The sequence below is a fragment of the Pseudophryne corroboree genome, chromosome 1, assembly GCF_028390025.1.
Source record: "Pseudophryne corroboree isolate aPseCor3 chromosome 1, aPseCor3.hap2, whole genome shotgun sequence".
In the NCBI taxonomy this organism is placed as follows: Eukaryota; Metazoa; Chordata; class Amphibia; order Anura; family Myobatrachidae; genus Pseudophryne; species Pseudophryne corroboree.
The window spans coordinates 368,856,757-368,869,199 of NC_086444.1; the positions used below are offsets into that span (position 1 = coordinate 368,856,757).

A 12,443-nucleotide genomic window follows, 5' to 3' on the forward strand; every position below is an offset into this window, starting at 1 on the left:
ATCGCGGCTGTGTGATGTCACATGCAGCCGCCGCGATTAGAAACATGGTGGCGGGCCTCCTGCGGACGCTGGCAGAAGGAAACCTTAATTTCTGCTTGATGAACGGGAGGAGGCGGCGGTCAGCATACTAGGCGACCTTGCACTGCGATGGGCAGCCCCCGGCATGCTAACAAAAGGATTGCAAATTCTGCTACTTAGCAGAATTTGCAGTCCTTACTGAATTATGCCCTATATCGCATATCTGATCATATTGATCTCTATACTTAAACGTCTCTGTGTGTAGTACCCACACTGGTGTATTTATAATGGGTCCAGTGTGTGCGATGCACACAGACCCCCGGGGTCCCGGGGAGGGCCATTATTTTTCATACTTAGCCTCCAGAGTCCCGCGGCACTGCATCAGCGCTGCCAAAATCACTGGGAAAATGGCGCTGCACCATTTTCCTGGTGTTTACCCTATCCTCTGACCCTAGTGTCCAGAGCTAATCTGCATGCGCACAGCGTCTATTCACCACTGCTCTGCGGTGACAGGAGCCTCCCAACTGCTCCCCCCCACCAAGGGATACTGCGGCCCATGGGTGGGACAGTCCCAAAAAAATGCGACTGCCCCTCGAAAATCGGAACAGTTGGGAGGTATGCTAACGGGACTGTCCCGCGAAAATTGGGACAGTTGGGAGGTATGCTCAAACATTACTCTCAGGGGAGCAACTCCTTGTTACAGAATTATTATTCCTTGATTAGGATCTATTTAACCTTATTTGGAGCTACCCACTACACATTTTGACTAATGTGCTAATTAAGTCACCTGTGGCCAAGCATGGATACATTTAAAACCAGGACTGTTGGGGTGTCTTGAGGACCGTGTTTGGGAACCTCTGCCCTGCATACTTTGCGTGCCAGATTAAGGTTCACATGGGCCTGGAGCTGAAATTTATGAAGGGCCTATTAAATGCCGCAGTAATGTGGGTGGTGTGGTCAGTAGCGGATCTTGCCACGGTCAAGCAGGACTTTTGCCCGGGGCGCCGCCTTCCGGAGGGCGCCGGCGCCATCCGGAGGGCGCCGCACCAGGGCAAGATCCGCTGCTGCTGTGCCCCCTGCTGCCCGCTGCCGCTGGCCGCTGTGAAGGGAAACTAGAGTTTCCCTTTGTGGAGAGGTCCTTTACTGTGCGGTGCGCGATGACGTCCTCGCGCACCGCACATTAAAGGACCTCTCCACGAAGGGCTTCACAGCGGCAGCGGGGGGCAGCGGGCAGCACATTTCAGAGCGCTACAGTAGTCTGTACAGGGGGCGTAAATGACCATGCCCCCTGTACGAAGCCACACACCCCATTGCCGTCCGCGGCGCGCAAAGTCCCAGAACCGGCCCTGGGTGTGGTTGATGTTATGAGGGTGTGGTCTGCACAGGGGATGTGTGACTAGCGCCTACCTTAAAAAACCTCAATCTCCCTCACTTTTTCACTTTTATTAATAGTGTAATGTGAAAATCCACAAATCAACAAAGGGAAACATCTCTTATTATTGTCAATGTAATATGAAAAATGGTGCTTAGTGATGATGTAAATTTGAAACCTAGTTTTATAAAAGCGATTTCTCAATCCTAATTTCAGGGTAAAAAACATTCTTATATGGGTTGGGTATGCGTCGGGTATGCATTAGCATACCGACACCGGTATCCCGGCAGCAGAATGCCGGCGGGGGCTGGTGCGAGTGCAACAATCCCCTTGGGGGCTCGGTATGCTCACCACAGGTTCTATGGACACCCATGAGTGGGAATAGTCCCTGTTGGTCGGCATGCTGACCATCGGGATTGTGAGCATAACTGCAACCCATTTAAATAAATACACACACACACACACACACACACATATATGAAAAGTTATTTAAAGCAATTTGCACTCTTCGCGCAGTCTCTTCAGTAGGGATGCTACCTGTAATGTTACCGCATCTAACAGTGACCACGTACAGTCCGTTTTCCAATAACAAGGCACTCACTGATACACAACCAGTATAACCACTTTTAAATGTTACATCACCATGAGAAATCTCGAAAACAGCAGACTTTCATATTCATACCACTGAGTCATTCCCAACACCACCAGCTTAACACCAACCGCTTTCATACATGTTGCATGTGGAAATGGTTGGTGTTAAGTTGGTGGTCTTGATTAGGGGTGATTTGGATAAAAAACCAGGAGGAAATAAAACCCTACAGGAAAATAAACAAACATATTGCCGCCCACAAGAGAAAAATAAAACACATTGGCCCCTACAGGAAAAAAAAACATATTGGCCTCAATAGGAATAAATAAAACACATTGGCACCCAACAGGAAAATACAAACAAAAACATAGGCCCCTGCAGGTGAAATAAAACACACTGGCCCCTGAACTTAATGATCTCAATAGGAAAAACACATTGGCCTTACCCACACACCATTCCCCAGCGCCCTGCGCTCTATCACAATCACACACTCCCTCCCCCTGCAGCATGCACTCTATCACACTCACACACTCCCTCCCAACGTGGCCTTCACCTTATCACACTCACACACTCCCTCCCATGCGGTATTACACTGACCTCCCCCCTCCCTCCCGCAGCCTGTGCTTTGGATGATGACTTTCTTTTATTACAAGAGATAATTACTGACATGAAAGTGTAAGGAAACCAGCTGTCGTGGTCCCCATGAATACAAGTGCAGTACTCTGCCAAAGTCCTGTGACAATAAAACCTTCTCTTATCCTTGAGCAGCAAAAGGGAAGTGATCCGGAGGCTGATTGGTAACCCTTGGAAAGAAGTGTCTCTTTACAGGACTTTGCAAGGGATCAGCTAAATGATAGGAATTTGGTACGTGCATTTAACAATGTTGTAATGATAAACGGTAGAATAGAAACTGCTTTACCGCCTGACATCACACCTTATTTTTTGGCAAAGTATGATTTATTGTACTGGGTTGCTTATTTGCAAGGTAAAAAGATAGAGCAGTTACTGGTCCCCAGGAAGCATGAGCAGTTGGTACTGAGGGCGGCTCACAGACATTTACAGAGTGGTCATTTAGGAGAGGAGAAAACTCTCCAATGTAGTCAGTTAAAGTTCTTCTGGACGGGTATTCATGCTGCAGAAGACAGCACCCTGGCCAGAATTTGGAGCAGGGGCGGAGCTCCCGGAGGCAGCAGAGTCAGTTGCCGCCGGACTCTAAACCCTGAAGGGGGCACCTCCTCCGCTAATCTGCATGGGTGACTGTGCGTGGACATAGGGCCGTCTTTTCGTATGGGCTCAATGGGCTCTTGCCCAAGGGCCCCAGGAGTATAAGGGCCATAGGCTGATAGCTGAAGGTCCCCTCTTTCCAGGGTACCAGATTTTTGAAAATAGGCCCTGGGGAACCGGAGATATCCGACTTGAAAGCAGTAGTCCCCATCCAAGCCTGTTAATTGCTCTTCCCAGCCAGATATCTCGGGTTATGTCTGACTTAGAGTTTTTCTGAGGGTATAAGCCAAAAACTGTGACTCTCCCCTTTTGGTGGACACTAGCTTGTCTCTACTATGCCCTGAACCAGATATATCAGCCTTTAAGCAGCCACCATGGCAAGATCCGCTACTGGTGCCGCCCGGTGCTGTGTAGATGCGGTGCTGTGCGGTGCGCAATGAAGTCATGATGTCTCTCCCATAGATCCAAGGAGCGGCGCCGGCGGCCGGAGACGGAGGGCAGCAGCGGTCGGGAAGCAGGAGCGGGAATTGTGAGTATTAATTTATTTTATATTTTTTTATTTTTTTTTGTATGCGGCGCAACTAGGGGGTACAACTCTACAGGGGGCACAACTCTACAGGGGGCACAGAAGTGGGGGAAATACTACTGTGGGCACAACTCTACAGGGGGCACAGTACTGGGGGCAATACTACTGTGGGCACAGCTACAGGGGGCACAACTACTGAGGGCACAGCTACAGGGGGCATAACTGACCATGCCCCTTCTCCATGAAACCACGCCCCTATTTTTTGCCCAGGGGCCACAAAGTCTAGATCCGGCCCTGGCTGTGCCACCTGGGTAGATGCTAGAATCAAGTTGGAGAAAGGACTCTGACATCAGGGGGAGGAGCCATGACACAAGGGGGAGGAGCTAAGTCAGTGGGATAGTTCTTCTACTATCCATGCCACCAACTACTCCCTTTAGTAACCCACTGGCGAGCGAAGCAATGCAGAATGAGACACCAAGTCCAAAGTGTGGCAAGCGTACATTTCGGGAACCCTGTTCGGGCATGGCTCCTCCCCCTGGTGGTGTGGCTCCTCCCCCTGGTGACATCGGAGGTCATAGAAAGTATAGCAAAGTATACCCGTGGCCACACCCCCTTTCCTAATTTGTACCGATTTTTAATGTTGGAGGGTATGCTGTACAGCTGTCTCTTCTCTCCCCGTTCTATATGTATCACCATACCCCCCCCTCCCAAGCTGTGTGTGTGACACTGTAGCCTCCAGGCCCAAGTGTGTCACCATAACCCCCTCCCCAAGCTCTGTGTGTGTGTGTGTGTGTGTGTGTGTGTGTGTGTGTGTGTGTGTGTGTGTGGTCACCATTTCTCCCCCTCTCCAAGCTGTTTGTGTAAAACTACGCTCCAGGCTGTCACCATACCCATCCCCCAAGCTGTGTGTGTGATACTGTGCCCTCCAGGCCCCAGTGTGTCACCACCAACCCCCTTCCCAAGTTATGTGTGTGTGTGTGATCCGGGTTCACTACGGCTGGCCGGCGGTCGGGCTCCCGGCGACCAGCATACCGGCGCCGGGAGGCCGACCGCCGGCTTACCGACAGTGTGGCGAGCGCAAATGAGCCCCTTGCGGGCTCGCTGCGCTCGCCACGCTACGGGCACGGTGGCGCGCTACGCGCGCCACACTATTTTATTCTCCCTCTATGGGGGTCGTGGACCCCCACGAGGGAAAATAAGTGTCGGTATGCCGGCTGTCGGGCTCCCGGCGCCGGTATACTGAGCGCCGGGAGCCCGACCGCCGGCATACAGAAGACCACCCGTGTGATCCTGTACCCTCCAGGCTTTCACCATACCCCCTCCCAGCTGTGTCTATGATCCTGTAACCTCCAGGCCCCTATGTGTCACCATTTCCCCCCTCACCAAGCTGTGTGTGTGAAACTGTACCCTACGGGCAGTCACCATGTCCCCCCTTCCCCAGCTGTGTGTATGATCCTGTACCCTCCAGGCCCCAGTGTGTCACCATATCCCCCCTCCCCAAGCTGTGCATGTGTGTGTGATCCTGTACCCTCCAGGCTGTCACCCCCCCCCCCCCCCCTCTCTCCCAGCTGTGTGTATTGTTAAATCTGTTACTTATATTTCAATAAGAATGTTTTATGTAACCACGACAGGCAGTGTTGCATGCTTCTTTACTGGAGAAGAACAGGAAACCAAAGAACACAGAATAGATTCATACACCAACTAATACAAATACAAAATAAGATCCGTAGTAACCTTCCACCAGAACACATATACAGCAATGGGAACTATATACACCACACTCCTCCCAACTTAGATAAATGCAGACATGAAAATGTTAGCACTAAGCAATGTATGCGTTACCCAGAAGGCTACAAATCAAGCCTTTGAGGTGCCTTACGAACTCTGTCTGGATACCAATGTTTAACTCCCAGAGTGACTGGCTGCTCCACAGAAACCACACTAGAAGGTTCAGGATCAGTTGTTACTAAGGGAACCTCATGCTCAGGTGACTCCATAACAGGTTTAGGAACAGTCTCTGTATCTGACCCAGAGGGGTACATTTCCTCCACAGTGTCAGGAACTGTCTCTGTATCAGTTCTAGAGGGGTATACATAAACCCCCACATCACTGGCTTGGCTATGTCCAGCTGTCGACGTACAGTCAGTTTGCCTCCCAGCCTCAATGAGTTGATCAATGTGGCGACGCCACAATTCTCTAACTTCAATCACGTACATCAGAGGGCCGGATTTGGAAGAAACTATTCCCGGTTGCCATTTGTCTCCTCTATAATCACGGACCAGAACCTCTTGGCCAATGTGGAGGAACCGAGTAGGTTTCTGATAAACTGATTGAAACTCTTTGTTATGTACCTTCCGTCTTACATCCGGTTTTATCAAGTCCCACTGAGACCGTAAGTTCCGTTGCATAAATAGCACCGCAGGAGGCTGACCGGTAGTGAAGTGCTCAGTCCTACGATATATATAAACAAGAAGTTGTCAATCTTGTGTTGCAAAGGTAGATGTTCATGGTGCATGGACTTGATAGCTTTTTTTAATGTTTGGACAAATCTCTCAGCCAAATCGTTAGTGGCTGGATGGTGCGGAGCTGATGTAAAATGTTTAATTCCATTGTCTTGCATGAACTTTTTGAATTCCATGGACACAAACTGTGGCCCATTGTCACTGCACACTTGTTCCGGTAGACCATTTCTAGCAAAGATGGTTCGCAGCACAGCAATTGTTTTCTCAGAAGTAGTGGATTTCATCTTTATTACCTCTGGCCATTTTGAATGCGCGTCCACTGCAATAAGAAACATACAATCCATGAATGGACCAGCAAAGTCAATATGTACCCGCTGCCATGGAGGCCATTCCCAGGGGTGTAACAAGGCTAAAGGTGGTGCATTTTGAACTCTTTGACATCCTTCACACCCTTTTGTCAAAGTTTAAATTTGACCATCGATTCCTGGCCACCACACATAGCTTCTAGCAAGATTCTTCATTTTTACTGTGCCTAGGTGAGCCTCATGCAAATTTTCCAAAACTCTGTTTCACAGTTTAGGTGGTATTACCACTCGGGACCCACACAACAGAGTTCCTTGACAGACAGAAAGCTGATCTCTCCTGCCCGAAAACCCGTAATATTGAGCATAGCCATGTTTAGGCCAACCTTTGAGAGTTAAGTCCATTACTTTTGATAGTACCGGGTCTTTCCTTGTTTCCCGATTGATCGTGGCATTGGTAATAGGTAGCTGTTCCATCAACATATTGTGATACACTTCCAGGGAGTCTCCATCACTGTCCTCCTCACTTTGGGGCAAGGGAGAACGCGATAGACCATCAGCGTTGCCATGTAGTTTTGTTCCTTTAAACTTGATGTCGTATGTATGAGTGTCACTGACCTAGGTTGGGGGTGTTGTGAACTCGGGGGTTCTCCCGATGGTATGGGAGAGGAACCACAGTTGGGTCGGAACAGGGATGGCTTGATATAGGTCTTCCTCATACAGGACTCTGACAGTCAAGCTTGGTGAAAATATTAAAGAACTTTATTGCAGGAAGGGAGCAACACAATGTCACATAGCAGAGAAGGAACGTATGGGGGGAATGTCCAGGCCTATAGGAGAACTTGTAAGCAATGGTAAAGATTCCAGGAAAAGAAGTACTTGTGAGAGTTGGTACAAGATAATAGTGACTGAAGAACTTGTGAGTTATGTTTTTAAAGATACTGATGATTTGAAGAACTGGTGAACGGTGGTTAAAGACTCTGATGATTTGAAACACTTGAGAGCGGTGGTTAAAGACACTGATGATTTGTATGACTTGAGAGCGGTGACTAAAGATACTGATGATTTATAGAACTTGTGAGCGGTGATTAAAGACACTAATGATTTGTATGACTTGAGAACGGTGATTAAAGACACTGATGATTTGTGGAACTTGAGAGCGGTGGTTAAAGACACTGATGATTTGTATGACTTGAGAGCGGTGATTAAAGACACTGATGGTTTGTAGAACTTGAGAACGGTGGTTAAAGACACTGATGATTTTTATAACTTGAGAGCGGTGATTAAAGACTCCAAGAAGCACTGGTGACTGGATTGCAGAGGAACACACCAGCCGCTGTATACGCTGGAACTGTGCAGCAACTGGCACCTGGAAGTGCTGGAGACACTGGGGTACGACTGCAGAGAGATTCGCCGGGAACAAGAGCACTGGCATCCACTTCAGGGGAAAAGATGATACTCAGGCGCCGAGGCTCTGCCCGGCGTCTGCCTTTGAATCTCCCGCCTCCGCTGGATTGGCGGAACAGTCTGATGACGTCACCTGCTCCCCGCCCACGTGATGCCGGGTGTCATGGCGGCGCCCCTGCCCCGGGGAGCCACGCCAGCCAGACGGCAGAGCCCGTGGACCATCGAAGGCGGAGGCTGCAACACAGACCAGCAGGCACGCAGGGGTAAGCATGGTGAATGCCGCCTATGGCGTGTGACAGTACCCCCTTCTCCAGGAGTGGCCCCCGGACACTTTCCAGGTTTTGTTGGATGTCTGGAATGGAAAATCCGCACCAGTCGGGGAGCCATAACTTCAGTAGCCTTGACCCAGCTCCTCTCCTCGGGGCCAAAACCTTTCCACTCCACCAAATACTGTAGATTCTTGTGAAGATAACGAGAGTCAAGAATAGCTTTGATTTCAAAGTCCGTTCCAGCTTCAGACTCAGCAGAGGTTGGCCTCGGGGACTTTAAATGGAACCGGTTTAAAATAAGGGGGCGAAGGAGAGAGACATGAAAGGAGTTTGGTATCCGGAGGTGGGAAGGCAATCCCAATTTGCAGACAATCGGGTTCAGGACTTGTAACACGGAGTAAGAACCAATAAACTTTGGGGCGAACTTCATAGTGGGCACCCTTAACCGGAGGTTGCGGGTGGAGAGCCATACCCTGTCACTAACCTTGTATTGGGGAGCTGCTCGTCACTTCCTATCCGCAAAGAACTTATAGCGGCCGGAGACTCTCTTAAGATTAGCATGAACTCGACTCCAAATTTGGCTGAAGTGCCGAAGAGTAGAGGCTGCAGCAGGAACATCCTCCGGAGGACAAATGGGTAATTCAGGAACTTGAGGATGGAACCCATAATTAATGAAAAATGGGGACTCACCAGTCGAAGAGTGGTACAGATGATTATGGGCAAACTCGGCCCATGGCAACAGTTCCACCCAATCATCTTGCGAGGGAGAGAGATAAACACGGAGAAAAGTCTCTAAATCTTGATTGACGCGTTCAGTTTGCCCATTGGTTTATGGATGGTAAGCGGATGAAAACTTGAGTTTTATTTGTAAGGCTGTACAGAGAGCTCTCCAGAATCTTGCAGTGAATTGTACCCCCCGGTCAGAGACGATTTCCTGAGGTAAGCCGGGCAGGCGGAAATGTTCTCGGATAAATAACAAAGGAGCTGATGGTAACCCGGTCAAAGGTACAAAATGTGCCATCTTAGAGAAACGGTCGATAATTACCCAGACAGTATTATTACCCAGACAGTATTGTGACCCTTGGAGAGGGGCAATTCGGTGACAAAGTCCATAGAGATATGGGTCCAAGGCCTCTGAGGAATGGACAGTGGATGCAACAACCCCGCAGGAGGCAAACGAAGAATTTTGTGCTGAGCACACTGAGGACATGAGTTGACATAATCTTGAATATCCTTCTTCATAGTGTCCCACCAGTAAGACCTTCGTAGAAACTCCCACATCTTTTGAACTCCAGGATGACCGGAAAACTTGGAAATATGAGCCCACTGCAACAACCTTGGTCGAAATTTAGCTGGCACAGACATTCTCCCAGGAGGAGGACCCAGAGCGGTGGGAGCCGCTGACATAGAAACTGGACTGAGAATCAAAGCCTTCTCAACGGAATTCTCCTCATCCAAAGCTGTTAAGGAACGGGATAAAGCATCAGCCTTGGTGTTAATAGTCCCTGCCCGGTACTTAATAACAAACGAAAACCGAGTAAAGAAGAGCGCCCATCTAGCTTGACGGGGATTCAAGCACTGGGCCGTCTTGAGGTACAGCAAATTCTTATGATCAGTGAAAATTGTAATTAGGTGTTTAGCAAAAGATATCTCCATTCCTCCAAGGCAGATTTTATTGCCAAAAGCTCTTTGTCTCCAATGGTGTAATTCTGTTCCGCAGGAGAGAATTTGCGAGAATGGAAACCACATGGATGTAACTTCCCATCTGGAGCGTACTGCGAAAGCACGGCACCTATGCCTACCGTGGAAGCATCAACTTCCAAAAAGAATGGTTTTGAAAAATTTGGTTGTTGAAGTACTGGAGCGGACATAAAGGCTGCCTTTAACTGAGCGAACGCTGCTACAGCTTCGGAGGACCAATGACTTGGGTCAGAACCCTTCTTGGTTAGGGCAGTAATAGGTGCCACGATGGTAGAGAATCCCTTTATGAATTTCGGGTAGTAATTTGCAAAACCCAGAAATCGTTGTACCGCTTTCAAGGAAAGAGGCTGAGTCCAGTCCCGGATGGCAATGAGTTTCTCTGGATCCATACGAAGCTCCGTGCCCGAAATGATGTAACCAAGAAATGGAATAGAAGGAACCTCAAAAGTACATTTGGAAATCTTGCCATAAAGATGATTCTCTCGCAATCGAAGAAGTACCTCTTTGACCTGTATTCTGTGCTCTGTGAGATTTTTAGAAAATATCAGAATGTCATCCAAATATACCACTACACTTAGGTATAGCATATCCCGAAAGACTTTGTTAATGAATCCCTGGAAGACGGCAGGGGCGTTGCTGAGGCCAAACGGCATTACCAGATACTCGTAATGCCCGTCCCTGGTATTGAAGGCCAGATATGTATCAAATTATAAGCTCTCCTTAAATCAAGCTTGGTGAAAACTCGGGCTCCGCGAACTCTATCAAAAAGCTCCGTAATGAGCGGCAAAGGATACTTATTCTTAATGGTGACATCATTTAGACCACGATAGTCAATACATGGTCTCAGCCCTCCGTCCTTCTTCTTCACAAAAAAGAAACCTGCCCCCGCCGGGGAGGTAGAGGGGCGGATGAATCCTTTCTGCAGATTAGACTTGATATAGTCCGACATAGCTTGGGTCTCGGGTAATGATAAGGGATAAGTGCGACCCCGAGGTGGCATTTTCCCCGGAATGAGCTCAATGGGGCAGTCCCATGATAAAGCTAACTATTTATCTTATAACATTCACAATAATGGGTAAGAGACACAGTACGCAATTGGCGTATGGGGTACCGTAAGGGTACGCACTTAGCGTAGCATACGCTCAGCCGTGATCGAGACGCTCCTATTACCTTCTGCAATATAATAAACACACGATACCTTGCTAAGGTTCCAACACCTTTACTAACAAGCTTTCAGTTATATTGAAAAGGGGAAACAGTTACAAGTCATACACTACAAGCTAACATATAATTCTAACAGAATATCTAGACAGAAATATACAATAGCGTCACAAACTTATACTATAACAGAGAGAGAGGGAATGGCCAATACAAACAGAGAATAAGTTGGTTTGCAGAGAATTACTTACACACACTGGGAATGATCGCTGCGCAGCCTTCTGGTACCAGCTCCGAGTTAGTCAAGATGAAAACCGTTTGTGGAGAGTCAGAGAGCTGCCCAGGCTGGCTGATCTTATATACACTGAGTACAGTATACTACAAAGGGACCTATAATCTAATTGTTCATTGGACACAGGAATGTCTCCTCGCATCATAACAAAAGGTCATAGGTTAGTTTGAACAGGTGGGCTGCGACTATATCAAACTGCTCAGGTGGGAGGGAATCTGAAGATTCCCGCCGCATGGGTAATGAATCGCAAATATAGTAAATGTCCAGAAAATACTAATGGCCATATCTATACGCAGGAGCGATTAATCTTTACCTAACCAGCACCGGATTGTTTCTAATAAAATGTTCTTTAGTTAGGTACCAAACACAGCTGTTCAAACCCTGTCTGACCCTTCGTACCATACAAAGAGGAATTCCTCTGTCCAGCGACCATTTACATTAAACAAACTTACAGTCATTATTAAGGGGAACATTATCTATAAAACATACTATTTGGTTTTATTATTTAACAATTGAGTCGCCCGCTAGACGCACACAAACTCTACCGTAAATGCACATACCACGCGCTCGAGCGCATGGCCGAGGCGCCATCACGCGGCTGCGAGTATCCGCACGCACGGGAGAGAATGTGCACGTGCAGCAGGCACGCGCATGGGGTGGATATATGGCAACGTGTAGCATGATATTTTTCCGACTTTGACAGTCCACCCTTTGGCAGTCATCAATAACTGCCACTTCCTAAAACAGTTCAAAAGAGAAAAATATATGTCACGTTTAAATACATTTCTATGATTAGGTAAGGGAGAAGAGGATTAGGTGGGAAAAAAAGTATGACCTAGTGAGATAGTAGAAGCATGTGTGTATGAATCCATGTTTGAGGGGTCATGTATCATCGTGCCGTACGTGTTTTAGATCAAGCTTCGAGGTATTGCGAAGTATACATTTGAATTCCTTCTTATCCCGTATTACGGGTCTGTGGATGGGCTGTCAAATTTTACCGAGCTCTTTTCGGCTTTTAGTTGTAACAAAATGGGGGAGCACATTTTAGTTGATGATACATGATTGGGGTGATATGTGAGTGCTGATATCTGTGCCTATATTCCCTATTGACTATGTGTGTCAT

The 12,443-nt window shown here is 48.1% G+C and overlaps 1 pseudogene; it reads right to left on the minus strand.

The window, feature by feature from the left end:
• The window catches only part of LOC134946117 (uncharacterized protein K02A2.6-like), a 142,428-nt pseudogene that overhangs the window by 111,408 nt on the left and 18,577 nt on the right, over window positions 1-12,443 (minus strand).